Source organism: Adiantum capillus-veneris, chromosome 21, assembly GCF_014529385.1.
Source record: "Adiantum capillus-veneris isolate H3 chromosome 21, ASM1452938v2, whole genome shotgun sequence".
Lineage (NCBI taxonomy): Eukaryota > Viridiplantae > Streptophyta > Polypodiopsida > Polypodiales > Pteridaceae > Adiantum > Adiantum capillus-veneris.
The window spans coordinates 6020148-6026969 of record NC_140951.1 but is presented as its reverse complement, the minus strand read 5'-3'; the positions used below and the strand labels follow the sequence as shown (position 1 = coordinate 6026969).

The window sequence follows — 6822 nt, the reverse complement described above, 5'->3', positions numbered from 1 at the left end:
CCACATTTAATTTGAAAATCATGCACACCGCCTAGTCAAGAGAACATTTCTTGCTTTTAAGGATGTGGTCACATGGAGCATAGTTATCATAAGATGTTATTGAACAACTATGCCAAAATTGACATAGTTACAAAAATGCCTTGCATAGTCCCATATAAGAAAAATAATTGGTGCTCGTGTGACCATGCATGATGCACATTTATTTCAAAAAGTAACCAATAACTATGCATCGTGTAACCGTTGCCTAAGATGGAGATCTTATAGAGATGCAACATCATGTTGTTTAATTATTAATGTGATTGTGGAGATATAAGCATAGTACTGTTATGAATTCATGCAAACGTATTAGAACATGCTAGGATTTGGTTTTAACAAGGTTTTGATATTTCTGGGCATTGATGTCTTGCTGTCTTGCATGCAACAATGAACTCAATACAAAGACAACTATGTTTATGCGATATTCTAAAAATTTGATTATTCTTCACACATTTGGTAATTAGCCCTCAAACCTACGCAATTAGTTGCATTAAAAAAAAGGTAGCTAGGGAGACAATTTAATAAGTTTTTGAACCATCAACATAATTGCTATGCTAACTATGCTAACCAGTAGAAGCCATAGCTATTATATATATATATATATATATATATATATATATATATATATATATATATATATATATATATATACATATATATATATATATGTGTGTGTGTGTGTGTGTGTGTGTGTGTGTGTAGATTACCTTCAAAGAAATGAATCTAGGAGCATCGCTCTTGTTTCACGAGTGTCCTAATAATTGCATTCGATCTCCTTCCTAATGTTCTTAACAATGATGCCCAAGAACAAAGTCTACATCCATAGCAAATTCTCAAGAATTACTGTAACAGAGTTGGACTTGTAACATGGAGAGTAACGGAATTAAAATAACTATAGTGATAATTTTTAAGAGAATTCTTCAAGAGTATAAAGAGAATACTCGATGATAGATAGCAACATATTCATTATACCTAATTAGCTCGGCATGAACAATACTTTGCAAGAGAGAGAATTAGAGAAGTTGACAACAATTGAGGACCGGATTTACTTGGAGCAGGTCCCCCCTCCAAAATAATTTTGTATTATAGATTCTCCCATAGTGAGAGACTTGGTACAATACAAGCTTTCTATTCCTTAAGACCTAATCGAAGCAATGAAGATGGAAAGCTTCAGCATCAAAATTATGCCCTTAATCAACTTAATGAAAGCATTAACTTGTCCCCAAGCTTGGCTATTGGTTGGATTTTCATTCCATAGCCAAGAGTTTTTGGTGTAGGCTCTCTACTTCTCAAGCTTGGAGAAGGAGATAGAGTTTTTTTTTTCACACCATCAAAGTGTGTGTGTGTGTGTGTGTGAATAAGGATGCCCAAATCAGCCCCCCCTCCCCCCCCCCTCTCTCTCTTGTAATATTTAATTACATTATTTGGACAAGTGTCCTCTTTTCCCTCGTTGAGAGAAAGAGATTAATTATTTATTTAAATGCATCTAAATTCTCATTGGACCCCTTTAAAGCCTATCCAATAGGATTCAAGCATATCATGAGGGCAAAGTGGGGAGGATCTTGACATGTGTCTTTTATGCTCCTTAAGAGATCATGTTTGAATTGCACACTTCAAGCACCTTAATGATTTAAGGATGACAATCTTTTATGCCTCTTGAGAGATCATGTTTGAATTGAACACTTCATGCACCTTAGTCATTTAAGCATGACAATATTTTATGCCTCTTGAGACAAAGATCTTCCCATGTACCTTAAGTAGCAAGGGACTTTTATGTCTTCCCTCAATGATTTATAAAACAGCCTTCCCTGTAGTGGTATGAGAGTGTTATTGTATGCGTACTCTACAAGAGTTAAGTACTTTTCCCATTGAGCACATTGATCTACTTCTATAACATAAGTCTTGAGTAGATCAAGAATCGTAAGGTTGGCTAGTTCACTTTGGCCATCCATTTGAGGTTGATAGGCCGAAGAGAAATTTAGCCGTGTACATAGATTCTTAAAGAGACCCTTCCAGAAATTACTGGTCATTCGAGGATCTCTATCCGACACTATTGATGTTGGCAAGCCATGGTGTTTAAAAATTTGGGATATGAAGAGGGTTGCCATTTGGTGTGCCTTGATAGTCTTTTTGACAGGTATAAAATGTGCTTGTTTGCTAAACGTGTCAACTATCATCCATATTCCCGTATTCCCATGGATAGACTTGGGAAATCCAAAGATAGAATCCATGGATATGCTCTCCCATGGTGAATTAGGAATTGGCAATGGTTGGAGTAATCCATGTTGCTTCCCCCTATCATACTTGGTCTTTTGGCATACCACACATATGGAAACATACTCTTGTATGGACACTTTCATGGTAGGCCAATAGAAATACGTCTCTACTCCTCAAAGACTAGGTTGAATCCCTCTATGCCCCGCATAGGGAGGAGCATGGGACTCATACTTTACTTTCTCGCGAAGAGAGTGAGTAGCACATAGCCGATTGCCATGGAGAAGATAACCATCCTGCAAAGTGAATGGTTCTTCTTTTTTCCATAAGGCAAGGGCTGAAATTACATTTTTAAAATCTGGGTCAGTAGCATACTCATCTATCATGGAAGATAGATAATTGAGTTGCTATGGACACTGCATTGGCACTTGGCTCGCCCTTGACCATCGTGATAATAAATCAATTACTTGATTGTGCTTGCCAGCAATGTGAGCAATATGAAAATTGAATTGAGAAAGAAAATTTACCCATCTCATTTGTTTGCCGGAGAGCTAGGTTTGTGTCATGAAGTACTTAAGACTTTGGTGATCTGTTTGTAGGGTGAATGGTTCCCATATAAAATGATCAGCTCAATATAAGAAAGTCTTTTTGGAATAGGTAGATATTATTTTTTATGATAGATCCTATCTAAAAGCATACCCACTTAACCTCTACATAAAAGAAAACACCCTCACATGGTGAATTTTAATTGGCCAAAGCCCCTATGACCGTGGGTGAAAAATTCATCCCCATAGCCCCTATCTTAGTGGCAATAAAGCGGCTTTGCTCTTCTCTCTCTATTAGTTTGAACAAGCTCATCAATTTGTAGACCTTGTCTCTTACCGACAATCCATTTTCCAACATGGCAAACATCCCATCAGAACTGAAGAACCTTACAAAGCTTGTGGGCAGCTGGCTTGCCAACTGCAATCTACATGGCGCGATCCCTGCCTCACTTGATAACCTCTTTAAGCTATCAAACCTGGACTTATCCCGAAATTTACTAGGAGGAGAACTACATCCAAGCCATATGAATCTCAAGAGCATGAATCAACTTGCACTCTACCGTAATTAGCTTGAAGGTCCCATTCCTACAAACATCTCCTTCCTCCTCCACCCCCATATCTCTCACAACTACCTCACATGTCCCTTTGCCTCTGTCCTTGTACTCATCACCGGTCCGAAAGAGGTATTTGCCTTCAACAACAATATCAGTGGAGCCATGCCTCCAAACTTGGGCAAAGTGTCTAAGCTAGAAAAGGTGATTGTGTATTCTAACAACTCAATATACTTTCTACCACCTACTTTGTGTGACAAAGGAGCTTTGCAAAAAGTGCAACTTAGTGCTAACAGGTCCAGTGGAGGTATCATGTCAATATTTGCAAAGTGCCCTAGTCTTCAGTGTGTGCTTGTTGACATCAATCATATATCTTGCTCCATGCCTCGTGGCCTTTGGGGCTCCCCTACTCTGTTTCTTCTGTAGCTAAATGAAAACTACCTCATTGGTTTGAACTTGTCCAAATTTCTCTGGCAGCTTACCCATAGAGCACTTCAATTTAAAGGAACCTTACTATACTTGTCTTTCCCTCTCCCACAACTGCTTTTTAGGCACCATCTCACCACAAATTAGCAAGTTAAAACATCTCTCTAAACCTACCTCCAATAGAATGAATCTCTAGGCACAATCCCCAAGACACTTGTTTTATGCACCCAATTACATGTCCTACAACTCACTCGTACTCAATTCTTTGTTGTGATTCCACGCTCCCTAAATTGGAAACCTCTCTACTATGGCTACTCTCAACTTGTCTCACACCAATCTCAGTGGTCCCATGCTGACTGAGCTTTGCGCACTAAGCCTAACAAACTTTGACCTCTCCTACAACTGACTATCAGGCCTTATTCGATTGGGGTTTTCCAACATAGCTTGGCAAGAAACACGTATCTTTGTGGAAGTTTCCTCCTATCAGGCCCTATTTCATAAGGGTTTTCCAACACAATTTTTGACAAGAGCTTGCCAAGAGACATGGATCTCTAGTGGTGACATTTTAAGCTTTGCCATGGAACTAGGAGAAATCCCACAACAAAATGTATCATGATGGCCTTGAAATCTTATAGATTTGTGGTGGCTTTCATATTCTTGATTGGATGCAGCTTGAAGATGTACGTAATATACACACTCCATAGAAGGCATATTTTTGATTTCTACTCAGTCTCAAACACTTGGATGATCTTCACCTTCCACAAGGTACAATTTGAAGACCTTCACCTTGTGAGATGTCTAAATTATGACAATCCAATACTTGGCAATGGAGGTGTTGCCACAACTTACAAGACTGTGCTAAGTAATGCGAGGCAGTTTTTTTGTAAAGATACTAAACAAGGTAACCAACCATGGGGGAGGTAGCGACAACAAGGAAATTGATTCAAAAGTAGAAACACTTGAAAAGATCTGACACAACCACATTGTAAATCTATTCTGTTGCTGCTGCATAAAGACATCACACTCTTAGTATGTGAGTACATGTCCAATGGTAGCCTAGGTGACTTGATGCACCACAACCCTCTTCTGCATGTCTCAAAGAGTAAAACATTAGCTTTGAAGCCGCCCAATAGATATAGAATACGTTCGTCAAGATTGTTATTCCCCGTTGTTCATTGGGATGTTACGTGCAACAACCTTCTTGTGGACACCCATCTCAATGCATACATAGGCGTCTTTGGGACTTACCTTTTGGCACTTAGAGGTGGTCTCCACGTGTTACTTCTTCTTATGCTATTGACATGGTTGATTTGTGTTGGTTTTCATGAATTGCACACTTTATACTTCTTTTAATTTATCCTAATGGTTGGAGGGTGCTCACTCTGATCCCAAGGTGGTGGTAGCTTGAGTGATAGCATCCACATCATGCGCCGATGTCTGATCAATGTGTAGTTCTTTGATTTCTTTTTGTAGCCAGCCGTCATGGAGCTCATTGATTGACATTTCACCCATTCTAAGGCTTCTCTTTGTCTAGGTAGGTGAGGTCGCTTGAAATTTCTTTTGTTACGGCAAACATCACTATATCTTTTGGAGTAGCTGTGATGCCGCCTACCTAGGACTCATGTTAGACAAATATATGTCTTGCTCGCTTTTCCATACGACGTGTGCTGGTGATGAGCTAATATTATTTAAAGGGTAACTTGGGGTTGTCTACATGAAAAGTGTTTTCCTCTTCCCTTCTCAGCACACAATCCTTACAGGCTGCATAAGTCCTCTTCTCGCACTGCCATGGGCACCGAGACCACTAGCAAGCAGCGATTGCATTGAAGCAGGAGATCACAAGTAGAAGCGAGAGAGAGAGAGAGAGAGAGAGAGAGAGAGAGAGAGAGAGAGAGAGAGAGAGAGAGAGAGAGAGAGAGAGAGAGAGAGAGAGAGAGAGAGAGAGAGAGAGAGAGAGAGAGAGAGAGAGAGAGAGAGAGAGAGAGAGAGAGAGAGAGAGAGAGAGAGAGAGAGAGAGAGAGAGAGGTGATATTGTCATGCGGCCATGAAACCAATAGGTTGTGAGTACGACCTTACATGTAGAATATTGACCTCTTCTTGCACCAAAGAATCACCACCCATCTGCTAACCAAGCCCTTTGCATATTCGTCCCCAAGTCAACACAATATTTTGCATGCCCACCATCTATGGTATCTTCCCTTGTTCAAAGGCTAATACCTAAGGAAGAAGAGGAACATGAAGGATTGCTGAGCTTTGATGACTATCGTGAGTGCAAAAAAAACTACATTTCATTGTGTTTCCCAGTTATTATTCAAGCTTTTCTTCCACTCTTGAGATCATAGAAACCCAATACTGTGGAGATAGATGCACTCGCATTTCTTCTTACCTTGTCAAAAGAGAAACCAAACAAGGTTAGGATTGTGCATGTGGTAGTTATTCATTTCCTTGTGGACGTACTTTCCAATGGGTGACAAGATGCTCAAGAACATGCTAAATGTAGTTTCGCCCATTGTCCAAATTCTTCACTCATGGCCGAATGGGGCTCGCCAAGATGCAGCTAATATGGCACTTCACCATCTTTCTCTACTATTGACGTATAAAAGCAAGCTAGTCACGATGGAGGTAGTTCCAATCCTTTTCAATCTTTTGCAGTTGAGAGAGAGACCCAATTGGGTGAGTCGAGCGCTCGTCATTAGAGGGAAGAGAAATTCTCCTATGGCTAAATGCGGACCTAGTCAAGCTACTAGCTATCCAATGAGGTAAAAGCACATGTCCAATTCTTGAGCAGGCTATGTCGTCCTTCTTGTTGGTAGCGAGTCTTCTCTTCCACATTCTAGGGAGTGCTCAATAAATACCATGAGCCGATTCAAGCTGTCAATCAATGATAGGGTCTTCAACTCAAATCAAAGCACTTGAACAAGTTGCCGATAACTTTCACAAGACTGGTTTAGGAACCCGACTAAACTACTCATACTCCAATTTATTAGGAGGTTACATATTGGAACATTGTTATATTGTAAGGAGGCCCCCGGCCCGAGTCCCATTAAATG

The 6822-nt window shown here is 40.0% G+C and overlaps 1 pseudogene; it reads left to right on the top strand.

Annotated features, from left to right (window-relative positions):
• Positions 1-3013: 3013 nt before the first annotated feature.
• On the top strand, positions 3014-5125 carry LOC147430496 (uncharacterized; annotated as a pseudogene).
• The last annotated feature ends 1697 nt before the right edge of the window (positions 5126-6822 follow it).